This window comes from Anabrus simplex, chromosome 1 (genome assembly GCF_040414725.1).
Source record: "Anabrus simplex isolate iqAnaSimp1 chromosome 1, ASM4041472v1, whole genome shotgun sequence".
Taxonomy (NCBI): domain Eukaryota; kingdom Metazoa; phylum Arthropoda; class Insecta; order Orthoptera; family Tettigoniidae; genus Anabrus; species Anabrus simplex.
In genome coordinates this window covers 1759547059-1759573828 of record NC_090265.1, presented here as the reverse complement: position 1 = coordinate 1759573828, position 26770 = coordinate 1759547059, and positions in this window count along the sequence as shown.

The window sequence follows — 26770 nt, the reverse complement described above, 5'->3', positions numbered from 1 at the left end:
AGGTTATAATTTCAATGGACAACGAGATTTAACAATTTTTCACTAGGTGAAATAACAATGAATATTCAGGTACAATAATAATTTTACAAGCGAAAACACAAGTTAAGGTGTGTTTACAAATCCTGGGCTTCGAGCCCCAATTTGACAATCCTTGAGCTTACGGCTCCCAACCACAAATTACCAAAGGGCAGAAAACCCCTAATTACATGGATTACATCGAGCACTTGCTCCCACCTCGTAATATCAAGCCTCCTAGAGGCACCTTTCAAAATACGAGAAAGAGCTGACCAGCACTCAATCGTCCAAGCCAATTAAAGGCAATAACAGATTATTACACTGAACTGCCAACAAGACACAACTTATAATGGAACAGGGGTATCTCGTACCCAATCTACTGGGTCTTCTCAGGAAGGAAAACAAAAACGAGTTAAGTTCATCGCCCAAAATACAAAGCTGAATGGAGGCGAGAACTTGCACTCATACATGTAAGCTTGTTAAAACCTAAGTGGCGCTAGGCCGATACACAAGGGCTATTCCCACACTAGGGAGGTGACTCGTATATGAAAAATAATTTTACACATTAATGAAGATAAGAAAATCGGTTATGAAAACCTAGTCACCTCAAATCCAAATTGAAGGGGAGCTCGACATGGTTAAGTAATCTCTATCCCCGATTTACAGTTAAAGTAATAAGAAAATGTTTACATAAGTCGGCACAAAGTTACATTTTTAAACAGGTAGGATACTTTGAAAAGTTTCGAACCTTCCCCGGGGGTTAAACTGCTGAGCAAAATGAAATAAAGTTGTGAAAAGGCCATTACCTTTGCTGAAGAGCTGCTGCTCGAAGGAAGAGGCGCTACCCGCCCCCTGCTATACTTCCATACACTACGCAAGATGTTGTTGAAGTGGCGACGAGCCATAAAAATCAGCAGTTTTTAAACCCTCATGGATGATTCGAGACCTTTCATGAATAATTAAGACACACCCCCAGGCGTTTATTGGTTGCTCAAAATCTACACATTAAAATTGGAGAAGAAAGACACTAATGGTCCAAAATTAATGAAAGACATTCGGGATTGGCTAAGTTCAAAACTGGCGGAAAGAAAGATTAATATTGCCAACCCATAGATGAAAGAACAAAATTCGGTAAAGACCAAAACTTCTGAATACAAAGTTTCTTCAAGAAAAGTTCCTTCACTTCGCACCAGGGTGCATGATCATAGTTTGTGGTAGAGACATCCGTGAGAGAATGTCCAGACTTCTTGATCACTGAAAAACAAAACAATACGAAATACACACAGTGACATCTTCTGAGAAACAGTTGAGTTGATTCGGTTTTTAAAGTTCAGAGTTTCTCCAGTAGAGGAGCACTTTAAGGTGGAACATTCAAAGGTGCGGCGTATAGGTGTACCGACCGGTACAGACCTCGCCCCCAACAAATGTCCTTCCAAGGGGTGACACAGAAGAATGTTGAAGAAAATTATTTTCCGAAACAAAAGTCCAAGTTTTGTTTAACCCAACTTGAAAAAAGTTTTTCTTCCTTTGTGATAGATTTGTTGAAGTACATGGAAGAAACGTTAATCGATGAAAAAGTCTCTTAATATTGAGAAGAAGAATTTTGAAGAAATAAAAAAATCGAAGTCTTTTCGTTGATAACTAGTTAGACTCCAGATTTAGAGTGTCTTGTTTGCCGTAGAATGCCAGGTACATGATGCTACTTTTAACGGCAAGACCAGCCGCCGCTGCTAAAGTCCAGTTGAGGTCGCCCGGACCCATCAAGTACCCTGAGATACCTCTCTCCCGCACTATTAGAGGGGCAGTCGTGGTGAAGGACGCCGCAGATGTGAAGTTTGTTTACACTCCCCAGATAAGCTTGCGGTTGGTGCGCCGCACTTCAGCCTATGCCGGGAGATAGACTCCGGCGTACCGTACACAGAAGGTCATCACGGTAGTGGAGTGGGCCCTTACCCCACCACTGTGGCGATAAGGCGCCGAACGGCAGCTGGGCGCTGAAACAATAAAATCTTGGCGGCAGAATTGTTGTTGAAACTAGTGCTTCAGGGTACTATGTTGGAGGAGAGGCTGAGGGGCAGCGGCGTAGAATTTGTTTTCAATTTTTACAGCCACTGGTATGGTTTAGTAGGAGACGGGAGCATGGTAATGGCCGTAAGGAAGCGACAGCAGAGTGACCCTAGGAGAAGGTTTTACATATTTATACAGAGCATATGAGAAAACAAAGGGCAGAAGGCTAACATTAATTGAAGATATAACCTTTACACCATTGCAAAACACAGATGGCAAGTTAACAATTATATTACACCGGTTTCACCTGAGAAAGGTGAACCCTAAAGATCCTCTCGGTGGCTGGATTGCTCACTAATAATGTCACCGGGGTTAATAAATCCAAAACGGTGCACGGCCCATGAAATCTGGGGGCAAGCTTGCCCGCGGGAACAAAGTTTTTGACCATAACTTTGTCTCCTACCTTTAAATTGGTGGGCCTCCGTCCACGATCATATCTTTCCCTAACATTTACTTGAGAAATTTTAAGGTTGGCCTTAGCCTTCTTCCATAGATCTCTAATAATATCTGGATCTATTGTCTCAGGTAGAATATCACAAAGAGACCAAAGGATAGAGAGCGGCGTGTTGGGTACAAACTTAAACATCAAAGAAGCTGGAGTAAACTTATGAGATTCATGAACCGCCGAATTCAAAGCGAAAGCTAACCAATGCAAGGACGTGTCCCACCTGGAATGATCATCATGATGATAGGCAATTAGGGCCGACCTAAGATTACGATTGACCCGTTCAGCTAGAGATGGTTGAGGATAGTATGCAGAAGTAGTCACATGAGAGATGGACAGATCAAAACAGAATTTAAGGAAGAAATGGGAGGTGAAAGCTTTAGCATTGTCAGAAACAATATATTGACATGGACCAAAAGAAGCGAATATGGAATTTAAACACGAAATGGTGGACTGAGCGGTAGCCAGCTTAGTCGGAAATAACTTGGAACATCTTGTGAAACCATCTACACACACAAGGATGAATTTGTTGGCGTTCCCCTTAGATTGGGGGAAGGGTCCTACGTAGTCGATGTAAAGGCGTTCCATGGGGCGCGATGCTTGATGGGAGGACAGAAGGCCTAGCTTATTGGACATGGTAGGTTTACTAAGCAAGCAAGATTTACAAGCCTTTACCAACTCACGGATTTCACCGTCCATACCTTTCCAAATGAACATTTCTCGGATCTTTTCTCGAGTTTTGAAGATGCCTAAATGCCCCCCTAATGGGGTCTCATGGTAATACTTGAAGATCATAGGTACAAGAACAGCTGGAACCACAACTTTCATCTTCTTATCATGCCTCGACGGGCAACATAAAACTCCATTCCCCAATACATAAGGGACGACATGTTACCCAGAAGAAAGGGTTTCCATGATCGGGGCCAGCGTCGGATCTTCACGTTCATATTTTCCATATCCCGAAACAACATGGGAGCATCTGTTAGAATGGCATTTACACCCGGAGATATGGACGCGGGGAAGTGAAGAACTGTCTTCCTGTTCAAGGGGCTCTACATCATTGGAAAACATACGGCTTAGTCCGTCAGCCACAACATTTTCAGTTCCTCTTATATGCCTAACATCAAATTGGAAGGCAGAAATTCTGATGGCCCAGCGGGCTATGCGACCAGTGTGAATTGGCCTACCTAAGCCCCAACTTAAGGCTTGGTTATCTGTCTCCAAGTCGAACTTGACATGTTCCAGATAGAGGCGGAACTTTTCTAGGGCAAACAGGACTGCCAAACCTTCAAGTTCATAGATGGAATACTTGGATTCTTGAGACAATAGTGTCCTAGATGCATAGGCGATGGGTCGCCTTCCGAGTTCCGTCTCTTGAAGAAGGACTGCAGCCACTGCCGATGACGACGCGTCGGTTTGGACGATGAATTTCTTCGAGAAGTCAGGCATGGCAAGAACAGGGGCATTACACAGAGCTAATTTGAGATCTTCGAAAGCGGCTTGTTGAGAAGGCCCCCACTCAAATTTGACGCCTTTCCTATGAAGTAAGTTCATGGGCGCCGCTCTATTAGCGAAGTTAGGAATTAATTTCCTGAAGAAATTCACCATGCCAATGCATCTGGCAATTCCTTTGATGTCCTTAGGAGGTTTGAAATCACGGATGGCCTGTGTTCGAGAATGATCCACAGCGACACCATCGGGCGACACAATATGCCCTAGAAAGGACATGGAAGGCTTAGCGAAGGCAACCTTGGACAACTTTACCGTTAACCCTGCCTTACGAAGGCGACTCAGGACCTCTTTCAGATGATCTACATGTTCTTCAAAGGTCTTAGAAAATACGACGACATCATCGAGATAATGGTATAGATACTCAAATTTGATGTCGGAGAAGACCCTGTGTAGCAGTCTCGTAAGAACGGCTGCCCCCGTGGGGAGCCCAAAAGGCACGCGGTTGTATTCATACAAGTTCCAATCTGTGGCAAACGCTGTTAGATGTTTAGATTCTTCAGCCAGAGGTATCTGATTATAAGCCTGATTGAGGTCTATGATGGTGAAGAACTTAGCTTTTCGAAATCATGAAAAGCAAGAGTGAAGGTCGGGAAGGGGCACAGATTGTAACACCACCTTCCGATTGAGAGCCCTATAATCAATCACAGGCCTGAAGCCACCTTGGGGTTTCGGAACTAGGAAAATAGGCGATGAATACGCCGACTTAGAGGGCCGAATTATACCATCTTTCAACAGCTGATCTTTAATCTCTTTTAGAGCCTTCATCTTAGGTGGTGATAACCTATAAGGAGGAAATCGGAAGGAATCGAATCTGTAACTTCAATCTTGTATTCAATAAGGTCAGTAACACCAAGAGTATCAGAGAAGACATCTGGAAACAACTGACACAACTTACGAATACTTTCAGCCTGCTCCTCAGGTAGATGTCTAAGGTCTAACATCATCTCATCCTGGGTAGGCGAAATAGATCAACATGATACAGAATTACATTTCAATAAGGGGATTTTACAATTAAAAGCAAATTTCAAGGTGCACGACTTGCTCTGAATGTCAAGCATAAGGCCGGTGTGAGACATGAAATCCGCTCCTAATATAATGGGGCAAGACAAGTGCTTAGCCACAAACAGTTTAACTTTCCATGTAAATTCTAATTTTGGCATACAGAAAACCTAAAATTTATAACGGGGAAGTGTTAGCCGAAATGCATTGAACTGAAGACGAACAAAAATCAGGAAGTTTACAAACAGATTTTAATTTACAGTACCACTCGGCTGAAATAATGGAACACACACTGCCAGAATCTATAGAGCAGTAACAGGTTCATTATTGAACTCAATTTTGAGAAAAGGTACAGGTGCGGGGGTATCCACAGCATTCCTAAGACATTCTTTGGGACCTTCAAATGATAAATTAAAAGACTGAGATTGAACCATGCTTATCGCATGTTCCACGATTTGACATTTAATTATGTAAATAGCTTCCTTCAGTTTTGTGTGTCAGTCTAATGACGTCCAGTAGGGAGCAGCACACGCTATGTTTTTATCTGTGAGGTCGTTCGTTTTGCTGAGCGATAATTTTTACTCTGTGGAGTTCTTTTGCTGTTCTATGTGGGGCAGATACTAACAATGGCTGCCGCTATGTTCGGTGTGGCATTTTTATGCCTCAAATATTCATTTAATGTGTTCAAGCCTGGACCTTTCACGCTAACTGCTATTCGATTTTACTATTGATAATCACAGGTATGTGATACTTGGTTTATATTTAAATTTGGTGACGATTTATTCCCGTATGTTACGGTCGATGGCGTACATCTTTCCGCTCCGTCATACGATGTGCTTGGATGAATGTATTTGTGGTCTTGTTGTTATGATTGAAAAAGGGTCTCTGTGGTTATGATTTGGTGCACTGCGTGCTTTAATACTGCGTGATCCTCGTGATGTGCCCCTTGTCTCGACCGCAGGAGACACCAATCCTGGTTGTACGAGGCGCAACAAGCCAGTGATGTGAATAAAGTAATGTCCAATTCTGACCTTATGTGTAATTGCACGCCGCACGCAAACATTTGAGTAATTGAGACCCACTGATAATGACCGTGGAGTCACAATTTATGGTTTGTATTTGACCACGAAATCTGAACGGCCGTTCGTGTTTTATTTTCCCGATACCCTCATTGTGTGTGCGTGAATGTGGTATGCATGTGAGTTCGAATGTGTGGGAGAGGAAAGGTTGATATGCCGGTTGACCTGTTGTATTTGTCTTTCAAATTCTGCGCCTTGTTTGGTTTTCAGCGCAGAGCTATATTTATTTACTAGCAAATGTACCCGTGCTTCGCTACGGTATTCTACATTGTATACGGATATCGACGTAAATACTGTGCGTGCAGCAAATGAGATTGTTTTAAAATTGCATGTCTCTTGGCCTTATCCGAGAAATAGCATGGGGAGGTCCACATACGTTGTTTCCAATGTAAAGTGAGGGTTGCGGAGTTGTGATGATAACGCCAGGCTCACTTGCCTACTGCCATTCACAATCGAGTTGGCAAGTTTACATTATAATTGCAGGCCCCAATGCCTACTGCGCGGTCACAATCGATTTGGGGAGTTTTAGTTACAATGGCAGACCCATTTCCTACTTTCAGTCAGGTTACAGTTGAGGAGTTTTTATTATAATACCAGGCAACTTCCCTACCACCAGTCAAAATTGAGTTGTGCAGTTATCATTATAATGACAGTCCCTTTTTACTGCTGCTAGCCAGCTTACTGCCAGTCACACAGAATTAGTGAGTTTCCATAAAAATAGCAGGCCACTATGCCTAATGCTAGTCAAATTTTAGATTGGAACATTTGTTTAAATGGCGGGCACCCTGGCCTAGAGCCAAACACAATAGAGTAGGGGACTCTCGAACAAAACTGCATGATCCCTTGCCTTCTGCAAGACAAATCGAAAAGTGAATTATTCATTAAAATGGTAGGCCCTCCTTACTAATGCCAGTTACACAGGAGTTGGAGAAGGACCCCATTCCTACTGCCAGCAGTCAAAGTCGGTGTAGGGAGTACTGCTTACAATAGCACACACATCCTTTCTCGACCGCTACAAATCGACATCAATGAATATATACAGATGGACATACGAAAGTGTATGAATGTTTACAATATTGCAGACCTTCATTTACAGATTAACTGCTGCTAAACGGTACGTCATATCGACAAAGGATTGTACCGTAAGGCGCAGTATTTAGCGATCTAAATGGCTGGTCCTATGATATTTTCTCGCATCTAATCTATTCATGGGTCAGATTGAATCAGAAACGTTGATAGGTTGAAATTTGTGTAAGATTATCTTACATTGCATTACTTTTCGGATAATTATGTGACATAGCATTTGGCTCACATATGGGTACTGGGTGGGCCAATGTTCGTGTAGAGTTTGATCACACTATCTTTCCTGTAAGTGATTGAAATGATGCACATGAGAAGAAAAGGTTTAGAAATTAATTTCCATTAAGGCAGGTAGATTTCCATTAAGTTTGGTTGTGTGTATTTTGAGGGAGTGCAAAATCACGGTTTCGGTTTCGTATAAACCCCCAATTAGTTCAGGGATTTAGAAACAATATTTGCCCTAAAACCTCCCCAAAGGATAGGTGGATTCTAAATATGAAGTTTGGTGGAAATATATCCAGTAGTTTTCAAGTTAGAGAAAGACAAACAGACCAAACAAACAAACAAAGAAACAAACAAACAAACTAACTAACTAACTAACAGACACCAAGGAAACCTACCCTTGGACAGATGGATGCTATATATAAAATTTGGTTCAAATATCTTGTTAGTTTTCAAGTTGTAAGAAGTACGTTTTACACGTACCCGCTCTTGCGTTAAGTCCGCTGGGATTTGTACCGAAAAACGGCCCGTTAATGATATCTGCCTTACTAAATCCTGTTATCGAAATGATGCACATGAGAAAAAAAGGTTTAGAAATTAATTTTCATTAAGCCAGGTTGATTTCCCTTAAGTTCGGTTGTGTATACTTTGAGGGAGTGCAAAATCACGGTTTCGGTTTCGTAAAAATCCCCACTCAGTTCAGGGATTTAGAAACGATATTTGCGCTAAAACCTATCCAAGGAGAGGTGGATTCTAAATATGAAGTTTGGTGGAAATATATATTTAGTAGTTTTCAAGTTATAGAAGGACAGACAAACAGACAAACAGACACCAAAGCTAAAAATGATGCAGATGGTCATTATTACACCTGAAACGGATAACTGTACGGAAATGTCGCCAAAATAATCAATGTACGGACACACAGTCGTTAAGATTTTATTTTTTGCGCTAAAACCTACCCAAGGACAGGTGGATTCTAAATATGAAGTTTGGTGGAAATATATCCAGTAGTTTTCAAGTTATAGAAGGACAGATAAACAGACAAACAAACAGACAAACAGACACCAAAGCTAAAAATGATGCAGGTGGTCATTATTACACCTGAAACGGATACCTGTACGGAAATTTCGCCAAAATAATCAATGTACAGACACACGGTCGTTACGATTTTATTTATATAGATGACGGATAAGCATGAGCACGTTGAAAAGTGCAGACTTCCACTTCGAGATTCATATCTCCTAAACGGTTTATGATATTAAGAAACGGTTTGCGCCATCAGACGCCTCATTTATCGCTCTACATGTTTGTTTAATAACCATATCCTCGTATCTCCCATATTAAGGGGGTAAATTGAGTTCAAATTTTGAATAGGGTGAAATTTGGGTGCATTTTTAACATTTTACATTACGTTTTGCCTACTTATGTATAAGCTAGAATCATGACATTTGGTACACCTATGTCCCTTAATCGTGCCAATGTGCGCACCTAACGCTATGATCATATCATTCTTATAAGTGTGTCAAACAATGAAGTATACTTGTAAAAATCACCAAATTTACGAACAATCCAGAAATACGGCCAAATTTAACGTATAAGGGAGAGAGATACGACAAAATGTCACAGGACCAAAGTTGTAGATCACTCCGAATTGAAGGGACATTGTGCCATCCGTTTTGTGATACGACTTACCGTTTAGCCAAAAAATAGCTCAAAAGGAATGTCTGTACAGTCATTAAAATTGCCTTCATATTTCGATATCTTTGGGGGTAAAAAGTGAAAAATTTGAACATCTTGGAATTTTCCCGTCGGTTAGGGACCAAAAGCTATAATTTCACCAAATATCAATTGTCTACCTCGTCTGGCAGGTTGTGCCGCCATCTTGATTTGGGGGGATAGGGGATAAAAATGAGGAAATTCCCGAAAATTTTTAAGCCCACGAAACCTACAGGTTATCGTTTTGGATATACTATACGACTGTGTTCTTATGCTGAGCCCAAAATTTGAGCCCCCCAGCGTGCCCCCTTCAGGGAATTTTGAGAATTTCCGATTTTTCTAGGGATCCTGGGGTCATCAGTTTCCCTCGTACCAAGTTTCAAATTTCTGAGATTTCTGGAAGTGCCTCATTAATTCACGTCTTTTTTCATTTTTAAATATTTATATATACATCGCTCCAGCCCGACTTGCTTTTATATATATAGGGTGTTAGGTGTATACGTGCAGATATTAAGCTAGTCGGCAAAGAAAAAGACATCTCACAATATATGCTATGTACCTTTTATCTTGTCCTATTAGTTTGCCCATAACTGAGCCAAATATTTCAGGACCTAATGTGTTTTGAACGGCCGTAGCAGGATATGCCGGTTACGTCATTCTGTCCACGCGTAGTGGAAGTACAGTAGCAGAGTCTAGGGCTTGTTGAACCTGTTTCTTATCGCAGGCCAACACATGTTGTTGTGCACTTCCCCTAAAGGCTTGGCAAGTAGGAGAGTATGACTCACGTGCCAGGCCACTTGCTGTACTCGAAAACCGGTCTAGGGTACTCTGTGTGAAATGTACACAGGATCCTTACAGTGACCTCGAAGATACGGACCAGCACATACGTGCGAATAAAGTATTGTGTAGTTGTGTGTGATTTATAAGACGTCAATGGCATTACTCAGTGATCAAAGCTGACAAAATGAAAGGAAATAGTTAATAAGTAAATGAAAAATGAGCGCAACATTTCTGTGCTGTTATTGCGACAGTCTACGATGAATTTCTGACAATAGACAATGCGAGTTGTCTATGCTTATTCATAAACATTTCAGGTCAATGAAAGGACGGTGGACACTGAAAGAAAAGGCTGTAAGTATTCAGTCATATTGTTATTAATGAGACAGATTTCAAAAACCGTAGTTGCAACCATGCGTGAACATTGCTCGAAGGAAAAAATTGCTACTGTGGATTTTGCTAGATGCTTTACGTCGCACCGACACAAATAGGTCTTATGGCGACGATGGGACAGGAAAGGGCTAGGAGTGGGAAGGAAGCGGCCGTGGCCTTAATTAAGGTACAGCCCCAGCATTTGCATGGTGTGAAAATGGAAAACCACGGAAAATCATCCTCAGGGCCGCCGACAGTGGGGTTCGAACCTGCTATCTCCCGAATACTGGATACTGGCCGCAGTTAAGCGACTGCAGCTATCGAGCTCGGTCTACTGTGGAATTGCCGCCGGGCATTTCTAATAGAAGGCTTATTCTTCTTTTCCTAATCTGTTTACCTTCCAGGGTTGGTTTTCTCTCGGACTCAGCGAGGGAACCCACCTCTACCGCCTGAAGGGCAGTGTCCTGGAGCGTGAGACATTGGGTCGGGGGATACAACTGGGGAGAATGACCAGTACCTCGCCCAGGCGGCCTCACCTTCTATGCTGAACAGGGGTCTTGTGTAGGCCTTGCGGGGGAATGGGGAGATTGGAAGGGATAGACAAGGAAGAGGGAATGAAGCGGCCGTGGCCTTAAGTTAGGTACCATCCCGGCATTTGCCTGGAGAAGTGCGAAACTACGGGAAACCACTTTCAGGATGGCTGAGGTGGGAATCGAACCACCTCTACCCATTTGACCTCCCGAGGCTTAGTGGACCCGTTCCAGCCCTCGTACCACTTTTCAAATTTCGTGGCGGAGCTGGGAATGGAACACGGGCCTCCGGGGGTTGGCAGCTAATCACACTAACCACTGTACCACAGAGGTGGACAGAAGACTAATTACTGGACAGTAAGTGCCGATAGGTAATGTAACGGACCCGTTTAATTAAAACTTCCGTAATAATAATGTTACTACTACTACTACTAATATCTTTACGTTCCACTAACTAATTTTCACGGTTTTCGAAGACGCTGAATTGCCAGAATTTTGTAAAGCAGTACTTTTTTAAATGCAAGTAAATCCATAGACACGAGACTGGCGTATTTCAGCACCTTCAAATACCACCGAACTGAGCCGCCATCGAACTTGCCAAGGTGGGATCAGAAGACCAGCGCTCTATCGTCCGAGCTACGCAGACCGGCATTGGAGCTTAGAGTAAGTTGATCGTAGGTTAGGGGCGCGCAGCTGTGAGCTTGAATTCTGGTGATAGTGGGTTCGAACTCCACTGTCGGTAGCCGGGAAGATGGTTTTCCGTAGTTTCCCATTTTCACATCAGGGAAATGCTGGAACTGTACCTTTATTAGACTTCGAACGCTTCCTTCCCACTTGTATCCCTTTTCTCTCCCATCGTCGCCGTAAGACCTATTTGTGTTGGTGCGACGTAAAACAATTTGTAAGTACATGCTTCGGAAATTTCGGAGACATGTCTGCAATTATAATATTAATAATAATTCGGACCTGTTAAAAGTTCACTATTTTCTTTAGTGTTTTCTGACAGATTACGAGCTACGAAGTTTGAGTGGGGCGATTAACTTTTATTTTCATAATAGTCAGTAATAATAGACTAACACAGTTTGTATAATAATATTGTGTGTGGCTTTTCGACAGATGCAAGCTAATCGCACGGCCAGCTCGCCCAATAATAATAATAATAATAATAATAATATTAATAATAATAATAATAATAATAATAATAATAATAATAATAAATCTTCACGTGCCAATGGAGACGCGCGGTGTCGGAATTTTGCCCACAGGTATTCTTTAACGTGCCCGTAAATCTACCGATCAGAAGCGGTCGTATTTGAGCACCTTCAAATACCAGCGGACTGAACCAGGATCCAGCCTGCTACTTTCATGAAACCAGTGCTTGAACCGTCTGAGCCACTCAGCCTGGCAACGTTTATTTTAATACGTTGAATAGGCACTGCAAAATCAGCAGTAAGCTAGAAGGTTCTCATTTACATTTAAACATGTTCTCTTCAGTTGTAAGCACGAAAGGAAGGTACGTTTAATTAATTTATGTTTATAACATGTCCCGTACTGGTATGAAGTAAAACGTTCGATGTGTTTTGACATTTCAATTCCGATACTACTCACTTTGAAATTCTATCCCATGCATTCTTTCGTTGACGTAATAAACTTTATTTACGTACACGTCAACACGGGTTGTTTCTGCATACGGCGAGTTGGACTCCCAAAAGACCACGATATTGAAATCGCACTGTGGGAGAATATTCCACGTAAGCAGTTCGACAAAAGCACTAGACCTGTCACATGCCGGTTGTCTGTTGTTCCTACAGATGGAAATGTGGCTGGGCGGGTTCCCCACCCCTACATGAAACCGGTCTGTCTGACCTTGACCTGAATAACAGCTGTCAGAGATGCGAATCATCGTCCGTACTAGTACGCGAGTTACTCCGTAGTAGTAGTAGTAGTAGTAGTAGTAGCAGTAGTAGTAGTAGTAGTAGTAGCATCAGTAGTAGTATTTGAATAATGCCAGTGTATGAATACCACGAATACCATTATATGCTGCTAGTGTATCGTGTGGCAGAACAGAACACGGGTCGCCCTTCATGAATCTATCGGGAAAGGCTTCCAGCAATTTATATTTTGTTTCTTATTCCCTACGAGTTAAGACAGAGGACACTTTGCGTTTTTAAGGGCCGATGACATTAAGACAGCAATCATTATCATCATCATCATCGTCGTCGTCGTCGTCGTCGTCACGTATAAATATTTAATAAAATAATCGTTTTATATTCATCATTACTGAAATAGGAACTATAAGTTAAAATTTAACTTAAGAAGATTGCCTAGAGTGTTTTGTTAATTTACAAAAGAAAGTTTAACATTTCTTTTAATGCAATCTGTATGTTTTTGTTTTCTAAACTGTTGTACTGTAATGTTTAACATAGGTACATTATGTTGTTCACAGGCGCTTCGTGTACGTTCGTAAATCCGTACTTTTCTATTCGAGATAGTCTTGTTACCGTCCACCTGGAATTACGGAGCCCGTACTGTATGTTAGTTCATTATTTTTCTACAACAGTGTGTTACGAATGCGACTGTAGTTCCCGCGACCACGCCACTCTTATGTCTGTGTCACTAATGTGCACTTTGTTCAGCTGTGTGCTGCTTGACTATGTGGCTCTCGTTACCTTCTTCTTTCTCTCCTTCTACTGCAGCCTTATGTCTTAACAGGTATACTGTATTCTACCGACATCATCTCAACACGCAGTAGCGTAATCTGCTGCGATTTACCGAGCTCGAAAGCTGCAGTCGCTTAAGTCCGACTCCATGGCTAAATGGTTAGCGTGCTGGCCTTTGGTCACAGGGGTACCGTGTTCGATTCCCGGGAGGGTCGGAAATTTAACCTTAATTGGTTAAATTTGCTGACACGGGAACTGGGTGTATGTGCCATCTTCATCATCATTTCATCCTCATCACGACGCGCAGGTCGCCTACGGAAGTTAAATCAAAAGACCTGCATCTGGCGAGCCGAACTTGTCCTCGGACACCCCCGGCACTAAAAGCCACACGACATTTCATTTCAGTGTGGCCAGTATCCATTATTCGGGAGATAGTGGGTTCGAACCCCACTCTCGGCAGCCCAGAAGATGGTTTTCCGTGGTTTCCCATTCTCACATCAGGCAAATGGTGGTGCTGTACCTTAATTAAGGCCACGGCCGCTTCCTTCCCTGTCTTAGCCCGTTCCAGTCCCATCGTCGCCATAAGGCCTATCTGTGTAGGTGCGACGTAAAGCCAATAGCCGCTGCGATTTGTTATTAGCACCATCATAATAAAATGTAATATAGTTGTGGCGGAATCTTCTTAGATATGTTCGACATCTGTGGATTGTGTATAATTTGATAACTCATCTGTACTCATGAAAGCGACCGTCGGCCTGGCGTTCAGGTTAATAGCTACATGTCTCTGACGTGTAACCTTGTTTATGTTTCTTATATTTGTTGATGTGTATGTTTGATGTTTAAACACAATACGAGATTACAGCTGACTCATCCTCACGAGCTTGACCTGGTTCTCGTTTTACGCATAGTAATCTGTAGGTAACTACTGCGACCGATGCTAACTCACGTGACATACACTTCAACTTGTTTCCTCTTAAACCACACATATTTTACTATTTTCTTCCACGTATTTCAGCTTTTAATGACCTAATAATAATAATAATAATAATAATAATAATAATAATAATAATAATAATAACGTTAAGTGCTTTACGTCCCACTAACTACTACTACGGTTTTCTGAGACGCTGAGGTGCCCGAATTTAGTCCCGCACGAGTTCTTTTTATGTACCAGAAAATCTGCCGACACGAGGCTGACCTACAGTATTTGACCACCTTCAAATACCACCGGACTGGGCCAGGTTCGAACCTGTAAAGTTGGAGTCAAAAGGCCTGCACCTCAACCGTCTGAGCAACTCAGCCCGGAAGGAGGCACGAAATGTAAGTACGTTTAATTTATTTAGTTGTATAACATGTCCAATATTCCTTTAAAACTAAACGTTCGATGTGTTTCGATAATTCAATTCCGATGCTACTCATTTGGGCATCCCATGACTGCTTTCGTTGGCGTAAGGACCTGCCATCATTCTTCTACCTTTACGCAATGCACAACGGGGATCTACTGTATTTCACGTCCCGGCGCGCCTATCCCAACCAAAAATTATATCACACGCTCGTACAGGTCCCGCACCGATTCAGGTTTCCAGGTCATTTTCATACTCACAGGACCACGGGGCTGATGACGACACATATCCCAATCCCTTAAAGGACATAACAGCAAATGAACCAGTATTAACGCTGAGAATTCGGTACATCTCCAGGGTCCGAAACCGATGACCAGGGTCGTCTGAAGCACCTAAGACAGAAACTGAATACTGACAACTACGAAACTAGTCTGGCGAGAATGTAACGTAACAAGGCATACGCTACTGTAGTAGCTACCTTCAGCTGTTATCGTAGCTCAGTTGCTCTTAAACATAAAACCAGTTTGACAAGTATGTTACGTAACATCTCGTGCATTGCATAGTTGGTGTTCAGCTATTGCACGTAAACATAAACAGAAACCAGTTTGGCACGCATGGCGCGTGACTCGCCTGTTCTCAAAGGGAAGCTATTCATTCATAAGAACAAGGCATACTACCTATTCTAAAAACATCGTATCTCTTTGCTCTCGAAAATAACTTCCGAGAATTACTAAAAGTTTGATATATAGTGGTTCGTCACATCGTTCTCTATTGCTAGCAGAAATATCTGCAGGTATACACCTAACACTCTGTATAGATGACGGATAAGCATGAGCACGTTGAAAAGTGCAGACTTCCACTTCGAGATTCATATCTCCTAAACGGTTTATGATATTAAGAAACGGTTTGCGCCATCAGACGCCTCATTTATCGCTCTACATGTTTGTTTATAAACCATATCCTCGTATCTCCCATATTAAGGGGGTAAATTGAGTTCAAATTTTGAATAGGGTGAAATTTGGGTGAATTTTTAACATTTTACATTACGTTTTACCTACTTATGTATAAGCTAGAATCATGAAATTTGGTACACATATGTCCCTTAATCGTGCGAATGTGTGCACCTAACGCGATGATCCTATCATTCTTATAAGTGTGTCAAACAATGAAATATACTTGTAAAAATCACCAAATTTACGAAGAATCCAGAAATACGGCCAAATTTAACGTATAAGGGAGAGAGATACGACAAAATGTCACAGGACCAAAGTTGTAGATCACTCCGAATTGAAGGGACATTGTGCCATCCGTTTTGTGATACGACTTACCGTTTAGCCAAAAAATAGCTCAAAAGGAATGTCTGTACAGTCATTAAAATTGCCTTCATATTTCGATATCTTTGGGGGTAAAAAGTGAAAAATTTGAACATCTTGGAATTTTCCCGTCGGTTAGGGACCAAAAGCTATAATTTCACCAAATTTCAATTGTCTACCTCGTCTGGCAGGTTGTGCCGCCATCTTGATTTGGGGGGATAGGGGATAAAAATGAGGAAATTCCCGAAAATTTTTAAGCCCACGAAACCTATAGGTTATCGTTTTGGATATACTATACGACTGTGTTCTTATGCTGAGCCCAAAATTTGAGCCCCCCCAGCGTGCCCCCTTCAGGGAATTTTGAGAATTTCCGATTTTTCTAGGGATCCTGGGGTCATCAGTTTCCCTCGTACCAAGTTTCAAATTTCTGAGATTTCTGGAAGTGCCTCATTAATTCACGTCTTTTTTCATTTTTAAATATTTATATATACATCGCTCCAGCCCGACTTGCTTTTATATATATGGATGACGGATAAGCATGAGCACGTTGAAAAGTGCAGACTTCCACTTCGAGATTCATATCTCCTAAACGGTTTATGATATTAAGAAACGGTTTGCGCCATCAGACGCCTCATTTATCGCTCTACATGTTTGTTTATAAACCATATCCTCGTATCTCCCATATTAAGGGGGTAAATTGAGTTCAAATTTTGAATAGGGTGAAATTTGGGTGAATTTTTAACATTTTACATTACGTTTTGCCTACTTATGTATAAGCTAGAATCATGAAATTTGGTACACATATGTCCCTTAATCGTGCGAATGTGTGCACCTAACGCGATGATCCTATCATTCTTATAAGTGTGTCAAACAATGAAATATACTTGTAAAAATCACCAAATTTACGAAGAATCCAGAAATACGGCCAAATTTAACGTATAAGGGAGAGAGATACGACAAAATGTCACAGGACCAAAGTTGTAGATCACTCCGAATTGAAGGGACATTGTGCCATCCGTTTTGTGATACGACTTACCGTTTAGCCAAAAAATAGCTCAAAAGGAATGTCTGTACAGTCATTAAAATTGCCTTCATATTTCGATATCTTTGGGGGTAAAAAGTGAAAAATTTGAACATCTTGGAATTTTCCCGTCGGTTAGGGACCAAAAGCTATAATTTCACCAAATCTCAATTGTCTACCTCGTCTGGCAGGTTGTGCCGCCATCTTGATTTGGGGGGATAGGGGATAAAAATAAGGAAATTCCCGAAAATTTTTAAGCCCACGAAACCTATAGGTTATCGTTTTAGATATACTATACGACTGTGTTCTTATGCTGAGCCCAAAATTTGAGCCCCCCCAGCGTGCCCCCTTCAGGGAATTTTGAGAATTTCCGATTTTTCTAGGGATCCTGGGGTCATCAGTTTCCCTCGTACCAAGTTTCAAATTTCTGAGATTTCTGGAAGTGCCTCATTAATTCACGTCTTTTTTCATTTTTAAATATTTATATATACATCGCTCCAGCCCGACTTGCTTTTATATATATAGATGACGGATAAGCATGAGCACGTTGAAAAGTGCAGACTTCCACTTCGAGATTCATATCTCCTAAACGGTTTATGATATTAAGAAACGGTTTGCGCCATCAGACGCCTCATTTATCGCTCTACATGTTTGTTTATAAACCATATCCTCGTATCTCCCATATTAAGGGGGTAAATTGAGTTCACATTTTGAATAGGGTGAAATTTGGGTGAATTTTTAACATTTTACATTACGTTTTGCCTACTTATGTATAAGCTAGAATCATGAAATTTGGTACACATATGTCCCTTAATCGTGCGAATGTGTGGACCTAACGCGATGATCCTATCATTCTTATAAGTGTGTCAAACAATGAAATATACTTGTAAAAATCACCAAATTTAAGAAGAATCCAGAAATACGGCCAAATTTAACGTATAAGGGAGAGAGATACGACAAAATGTCACAGGACCAAAGTTGTAGATCACTCCGAATTGAAGGGACATTGTGCCATCCGTTTTGTGATACGACTTACCGTTTAGCCAAAAAATAGCTCAAAAGGAATGTCTGTACAGTCATTAAAATTGCCTTCATATTTCGATATCTTTGGGGGTAAAAAGTGAAAAATTTGAACATCTTGGAATTTTCCCGTCGGTTAGGGACCAAAAGCTATAATTTCACCAAATTTCAATTGTCTACCTCGTCTGGCAGGTTGTGCCGCCATCTTGATTTGGGGGGATAGGGGATAAAAATGAGGAAATTCCCGAAAATTTTTAAGCCCACGAAACCTATAGGTTATCGTTTTGGATATACTATACGACTGTGTTCTTATGCTGAGCCCAAAATTTGAGCCCCCCCAGCGTGCCCCCTTCAGGGAATTTTGAGAATTTCCGATTTTTCTAGGGATCCTGGGGTCATCAGTTTCCCTCGTACCAAGTTTCAAATTTCTGAGATTTCTGGAAGTGCCTCATTAATTCACGTCTTTTTTCATTTTTAAATATTTATATATACATCGCTCCAGCCCGACTTGCTTTTATATATATGGATGACGGATAAGCATGAGCACGTTGAAAAGTGCAGACTTCCACTTCGAGATTCATATCTCCTAAACGGTTTATGATATTAAGAAACGGTTTGCGCCATCAGACGCCTCATTTATCGCTCTACATGTTTGTTTATAAACCATATCCTCGTATCTCCCATATTAAGGGGGTAAATTGAGTTCAAATTTTGAATAGGGTGAAATTTGGGTGAATTTTTAACATTTTACATTACGTTTTGCCTACTTATGTATAAGCTAGAATCATGAAATTTGGTACACATATGTCCCTTAATCGTGCGAATGTGTGCACCTAACGCGATGATCCTATCATTCTTATAAGTGTGTCAAACAATGAAATATACTTGTAAAAATCACCAAATTTACGAAGAATCCAGAAATACGGCCAAATTTAACGTATAAGGGAGAGAGATACGACAAAATGTCACAGGACCAAAGTTGTAGATCACTCCGAATTGAAGGGACATTGTGCCATCCGTTTTGTGATACGACTTACCGTTTAGCCAAAAAATAGCTCAAAAGGAATGTCTGTACAGTCATTAAAATTGCCTTCATATTTCGATATCTTTGGGGGTAAAAAGTGAAAAATTTGAACATCTTGGAATTTTCCCGTCGGTTAGGGACCAAAAGCTATAATTTCACCAAATCTCAATTGTCTACCTCGTCTGGCAGGTTGTGCCGCCATCTTGATTTGGGGGGATAGGGGATAAAAATAAGGAAATTCCCGAAAATTTTTAAGCCCACGAAACCTATAGGTTATCGTTTTAGATATACTATACGACTGTGTTCTTATGCTGAGCCCAAAATTTGAGCCCCCCCAGCGTGCCCCCTTCAGGGAATTTTGAGAATTTCCGATTTTTCTAGGGATCCTGGGGTCATCAGTTTCCCTCGTACCAAGTTTCAAATTTCTGAGATTTCTGGAAGTGCCTCATTAATTCACGTCTTTTTTCATTTTTAAATATTTATATATACATCGCTCCAGCCCGACTTGCTTTTATATATATAGATGACGGATAAGCATGAGCACGTTGAAAAGTGCAGACTTCCACTTCGAGATTCATATCTCCTAAACGGTTTATGATATTAAGAAACGGTTTGCGCCATCAGACGCCTCATTTATCGCTCTACATGTTTGTTTATAAACCATATCCTCGTATCTCCCATATTAAGGGGGTAAATTGAGTTCACATTTTGAATAGGGTGAAATTTGGGTGAATTTTTAACATTTTACATTACGTTTTGCCTACTTATGTATAAGCTAGAATCATGAAATTTGGTACACATATGTCCCTTAATCGTGCGAATGTGTGGACCTAACGCGATGATCCTATCATTCTTATAAGTGTGTCAAACAATGAAATATACTTGTAAAAATCACCAAATTTAAGAAGAATCCAGAAATACGGCCAAATTTAACGTATAAGGGAGAGAGATACGACAAAATGTCACAGGACCAAAGTTGTAGATCACTCCGAATTGAAGGGACATTGTGCCATCCGTTTTGTGATACGACTTACCGTTTAGCCAAAAAATAGCTCAAAAGGAATGTCTGTACAGTCATTAAAATTGCCTTCATATTTCGATATCTTTGGGGGTAAAAAGTGAAAAATTTGAACATCTTGGAATTTTCCCGTCGGTTAGGGACCAAAAGCTATAATTTCACCAAATTTCAATTGTCTACCTCGTCTGGCAGGTTGTGCCGCCATCTTGATTTGGGGGGATAGGGGATAAAAATGAGGAAATTCCCGAAAATTTTTAAGCCCACGAAACCTATAGGTTATCGTTTTGGATATACTATACGACTGTGTTCTTATGCTGAGCCCAAAATTTGAGCCCCCCCAGCGTGCCCCCTTCAGGGAATTTTGAGAATTTCCGATTTTTCTAGGGATCCTGGGGTCATCAGTTTCCCTCGTACCAAGTTTCAAATTTCTGAGATTTCTGGAAGTGCCTCATTAATTCACGTCTTTTTTCATTTTTAAATATTTATATATACATCGCTCCAGCCCGACTTGCTTTTATATATATAGATTATTCATGGCTGATGCTCAGCTTGAGTACCCGCCATGTTGGTTTCATATTTGCGCATGGGCGTACCTATTGTATTCTTTGGGTCTTGTCTTGGCTTTGATTGGTCCATGGAGGCTGTGCTCAGTCTCATCTGTCGTTATTCTTATCTGCCTTTTGTTCTCCGGCACGGCTTATTGTTATGCGAACTTTTCGCATTGTTAGTTGCCTAATGAATACATGATGCAGTGCCTTGGATATTTGAATCTCGGTAAAACGGGCGACCTGGTTGAATAGTTTATGATGGAAGGAAGCTGCTGGTATTGTAATAGCGATGTGTCGAGGAGCAGTGAGCATTTTAAATTACGTATCATTTTTTTTGAAGAGTATTAGTGAGTTTTCACGCCATGTTTCAACTATGTGAGAAAGAACAAGGTACGTCCATCAGTAATACGATGAATTTCCCTATTTATTTTGTGTGATTTTCTTTTCTTGCTTTAATTTTTCTCTCATATTTATTTAATAAATCCCCTGGTTTAAACCATTTCTTCTTTTATTTCTAATAGATGTAGTCTTGCCCTTGTTACCTGATTACAAGGGGGGGTTTTCAGCTCAGGGTTATGTATGCGCCTTGCCCAGTCGACACGATCCGGGCCTCAAATATTGTTCCCCATGAATATTTCACTAAGTTATTGCTTGGATCGCTGATTTATGTAGTGATAGATGGGGAGGGTGTGGCTCAGTAAATGGTAGCAGAAGCGTGCTCGACTGGGATACCTCCTCTGAAAGGAAATCGGACGAGGTAGAGCTGGAAACCCATTCGAAGTCAGTTCTGGTCGCTTTAATTTAATCTCATGATTCAGTTAGTCTCTGGCCCTAATTTTAAGTGTGATCTATAATTTATGTCCATTGTTGAATTCAAATCCATTGTTGTTATATTGTGTATGTGTCTCGTGTTCAAACCTTTGAAACTTGGGTTGCGATATGGATAATCAGAAGGCTGTAGAAATAAATAATCGTAACGATTGTGTTACTAGCGACATGCCTAACCCGGAAAGCGAAATGGAGCAAGGAACGAATGAAGTCCATGTTTTGTCCGCGGGAAGCAACCGCTGTAATTCATGCCCTGACGATAACAATGTCATTACCTTTCGTAATCGTATTCCTGACGAAAATCGTAAGCGATTAACTTCCCCATCTCCTAGGCCCAGTTCCGACCGGCATGCTGAAGTGAACCCCGTGTTTGAAATTGTGAGAAAATGGAGGTTAAATTTCTCTGGTGAAGGGAAAACCTCCAGTGTAATTGAATTTTTGGAGCGAGTTGAGGACATAGCTGAGTGTAGCTCGTTACCTCTCGATTTGTTTGTGCCCGTCATCCCGGGAATGCTAGAAGGGCCGGCTCTAAAATGGTATAGACTTATTAAAGGGAGTATCATAACGTGGAGTGAATTCGCCAGCCGCATAAAGGAGCGATTCGGGGTATCTGATATGGACTACTGTCTGAAGCAGGAAATCTTCCGTAGAACGCAAGGAGTAGGTGAAAGCATCGACGACTATGCCACTGGGATTTTGACGTTATTTAACCGCATGAATGTTAAGGTGCCCGAAGACGAGATTTTCGACCAATTCTATAGAAATCTTGCCCCCGACTACAAGCTACACATTAAACGGTCTCTAGTTCAGACCGTCGACGACATCATCAACCTGGGTCGCGAATTCGAGGGGGTAGTCAGCCAAAACAAACAATACCGTCCGCCTCCCATCCCATCCGAGTGCTCTTTTCCTGACGTCGCTTGTCGTACGCCCATCAAATCTGTTAGTTTTGGTACCTCCCCTCCTCCGTCTCGTCTCGTCCGTAGCCCCGAACGCAGGCCCAGCCCTCAAACTCCGCCCCCGCTTTATGTCAATGCAACCCAACCATCCAACACTGCTCCTGTAAAGGGTGGTAGAGTCAAGTCATGTGGGAATTGTGGTAAATTAGGCCACGTCTCAAAGAACTGTTGGTCCAGGCCTCCTGCAAAGTGTTCTCAGTGTGGTCTTGTTGGTGTCACAGCGCGCGTATGTCCTCGTTGTAACCCTCAGCAGGGAAACTAGAGGCGCGCCGGCGTGATGGCCCGCCGTTGGCGCCTAAGGTCGGTCTCAATAAAAGGATCTGGGGCCTTCCGTCATCTACCCCATGGGCCAAAGTTTATATTGGGTCTCGTGTATTGTATGGCTTGTTGGATACCGGCTCGTGTATTTCTCTTGTAGACAAATCCCTAGTGCTTTCTATGAAATTAGAGTATCTTCCTGAAAGTGAGAACCCGAGAAAGTACGTGTCTGTCGATGGTCGTGAGGTGTGTCCCGTTGGTAGAACCAAGTGCCATATCAAGATACATGGTTTGTCGTGGGATTGGACATTTCATGTTGTGCCCAACCTGTCCGCGCCAATCATACTAGGCACCGATTTTATGTTGTCTACCGGCTTGTCCCTCGATTTCATTAATCGATCCTTTGCCTTTCGCTTTAAATCTGATGTCAGTTACCCCTTTGAGACACCATTTCAGCGTCCCACTGTGTCCGCTCTGACGGAACCTCCTCTTATCAATGCCTCATGTGAGCTCAGCGAAAACCAAAATCTCATGTTGAACTGCCTGTTAGAGGAGTTTTCCGACGTCTTGACCGATAAGCTTGGGTGTGCTAAGAATTTTTCATACTGCATCGAACTCAAAGATGACACTCCTGTGAGGTCCCCTCCGTTCAGTTGTTCGCCCCCGAAGTTGTCCGCTATGAGGGAATATGTCAACGACCTGCTAGGTAAGAAGGTCATCAGTCACTCCAAGTCCCCTTTTAGTAGTCCCGCCTTCCTAATCCCTAAAAAGGACGGCAAACTGAGATTCGTGATAGACTACAGAAAGGTCAACAAGAACATTGTCTTCGACAGCTTCCCATTACCCACCATCGAAAGTGCCTTCCAGCATTTTCATGGCGCCAAGTACTTCACTGTATTTGACTTCAATTCCGCATATTATCAGATCCCCTTGGACCTTAAAAGTCGCCCCTGTACTGCCTTCGCCACTCCGTTTGGATTGTTCGAATTCAATAAAGTCCCGATGGGCATTTCTGTGGGAGGACAAGCGCTTAGCCGCGTGATGGATTCAATTTTCGGTGACCTCAAATTTTCCTGTGTATTTAATTTTTTGGACGACCTTCTGATCTTTTCGCACAGCTTTGACGAGCACCTGGCCCATCTTCGCGAAGTTCTCAGTCGGTTGCGCAAGCACGGCTTCACGATCAACCCAAAGAAGGTCTCTCTTTGTACCAAACGGCTAAATTTTCTAGGCCACGTTGTATCTGACTCTGGAATCGCTGTAAACCCTGATCGGGTTAAGTGCATCAAAGATTTTCCCCCGCCCAAAAACGTTCGCGGTGTGCGAAGATTTCTTGGTATGGTAGGATTTTACAGCCGGTTCATCAAAAATTTCTCTCAGATTTCGGCCCCTTTAAACCTGCTGAAAAGAAAAGGTTGTCGCTTTGTCTGGAGCCATGATCAAACCCAGGCCTTCGAACAATTGAAACAGGCACTCTGTGAAGCCCCTGTATTGCATAGTCCGGATTTTTCCCGCGATTTCACCTTGCAATGCGACTCCAGCGAGCTCGCTGTGTCCGCGGTGCTCAATCAAGCCGATGAGCAGGGTAAGCTAGTCCCCGTCGCGTACTTCAGTAAACTACTACACGGAGCTGAACTGAGGTATTCCATTTACGAAAAAGAATGCCTAGCAGTAGTTTTGGGTGTCGAAAAGTTTCGCTCGTATCTTGAGCACCGCCATTTTTACATCCACACGGACAATCAAGCTCTCTCGTGGATGAGCGCTAATGTGAAAAGACTTGGTCGAACCGCCAGATGGATTCTCCGATTATCTGCGTACAAATTTACTGTCGTGCATGTCCGTGGAAAGGACAATGTTGTAGCCGACTGCTTGTCGCGCATGTTCGAGGGAGTGAAGGAGAGTGCGGTCGAACCTGAGGAAGACCGTGTCCCAACCGAAGAAGATAACACCATTAGTATTTTGCAAAATTTCCCATGGTCCTTCACGGATATCTCCGAACACCAGAAGGACGACTCCGAGTGTCGTGAGTTGTTGAAACGAATCGCGGATGGCTCTCTTGAAGACGAGTCGTATAGTGTTAAGAGAGGATTGTTGTCCCGTCGAAGTCGGAAAAATGGTAGTGACAGAATTTACGTACCCTTGAAATTGAGGCCCATGCTACTTCAGTTTTATCACGACTCCTATCTGGGCGCTCATTTAGGTCAATATAAAACTTTAAATCGAATCTCTCGCGACTACTTCTGGCCTAACTTGAAAAGTGATGTTTTGGAGTATGTAAGAAGTTGCGATGTTTGCCAGAGGGCTAAACCCGCGCAGTCTTCTCTCGTTGGACCCCATTCTGCCGACATAGCAACATGCCCCGGAGAAAGGTTATTCATTGACTATTTTGGCCCCCTCACCAAGTCCAAGAGTGGCAACGTTGGGATCTTGTCCGTCGTTGATGCATTTTCAAAATTTGTTTGGCTATTTCCCGTGCGCAAGATAAATTCGAACAACGTTGTGCATTTCTTATCCCGGCACATTTTTGGAATTTACGGACCCCCTAAGACGATAGTGACCGACAATGCGTCCACCTTTAACTGTCGTAAGCTCCGACACTTATGCTTTGGGTGGGGGAATCAAGCATGTGTTTTTAAGCCCTCACTATCCCAAACCCTCGCACGTTGAAAGGTTCCATCGAAATCTCAAAGCTTGCTTGACGGCATTTCACAATGCTGACCAGCGCAGCTGGGACTGTAATCTTGATTTCTTTGTTTTAGCATTCAACAGCAGTGTACATGAGTCGCACCGGCAAGCCCCGGCTGCTCTATTTCTAGGCAGGGATCTTGTCGACCCACTGCAGTTGAAGTGGAATATCGGGTATCTGTCCAAACCGTCCAGGACGATGGACGTAGAGGCCAAATGGAAGGAAGCAGTGACACAGTTAACCAGGGCTCGAGACCGTGTGGCTGAGAGGTACAATCGGAACAGAAAGAGAGTAAAGCTTGAAGTTGGAGACTTGGTCGTAGTGAAAGTTTTTCCACTGAGCTCAACGGCAAATCAAGTCACGGCCAAATTATGTTATAAATGGTCTCAGCCTAAAAAGGTAACCAGATTCCTGGGACCTGTGACAGTAGAACTGGAAGACGTAGTAAGTAAGAGGGTGAGCAAAGCTCACGTCTCGATGGTAAAGGCTTACCATCAAAGAAGCCAGTAAACCTCGTATATTTCCATATCTTACGTATCTGTAGTGGTGTATATTAACCCTGTCCTTAATGAATTCCCAGTTTTCTAACATGCCTTTTCTTTCAGGTAAAAAGCGTGTTTCATGAATGAGAACGGAAATGAAAGAAAGGAAAGAAAGGAAATAGAAAAAAAAGGGAAGTGGTTCGAATTGCTGGAGTTGAACTGAATTCACATCCAGATCCCTGAGTGCATGGAAATATTATACCCAACCGCCTTGACTTTGAATGCCTAGATTTCAACCTGAGTGCGCGAATGAAACAGTGTAATAATGGACTGATGTAAATCAGCGTTGCACGTGACAAGCTAATACAGACCTCCCATGAGGCAGACTTTCTCATTTAAAATGTATAATGTGGTGACTGTTCTTGTAAATTTCATGTGTTCGTAAATAATTGTAGATATAAGTAGTCCATAAGTACCTAGGTTAAGTGGGCACGCGCTCGTAGTTTTAAGTTATGGACCTCTTTTAAAATGCGTCCACTCGTCTGATCAACGAGTTTCGGAGCATTTTAAAAGGCGGTGCCGCTGGATATTTGAACCATGCTTATCGCATGTTCCACGATTTGACATTTAATTATGTAAATAGCTTCCTTCAGTTTTGTGTGTCAGTCTAATGACGTCCAGTAGGGAGCAGCACACGCTATGTTTTTATCTGTGAGGTCGTTCGTTTTGCTGAGCGATAATTTTTACTCTGTGGAGTTCTTTTGCTGTTCTATGTGGGGCAGATACTAACAATGGC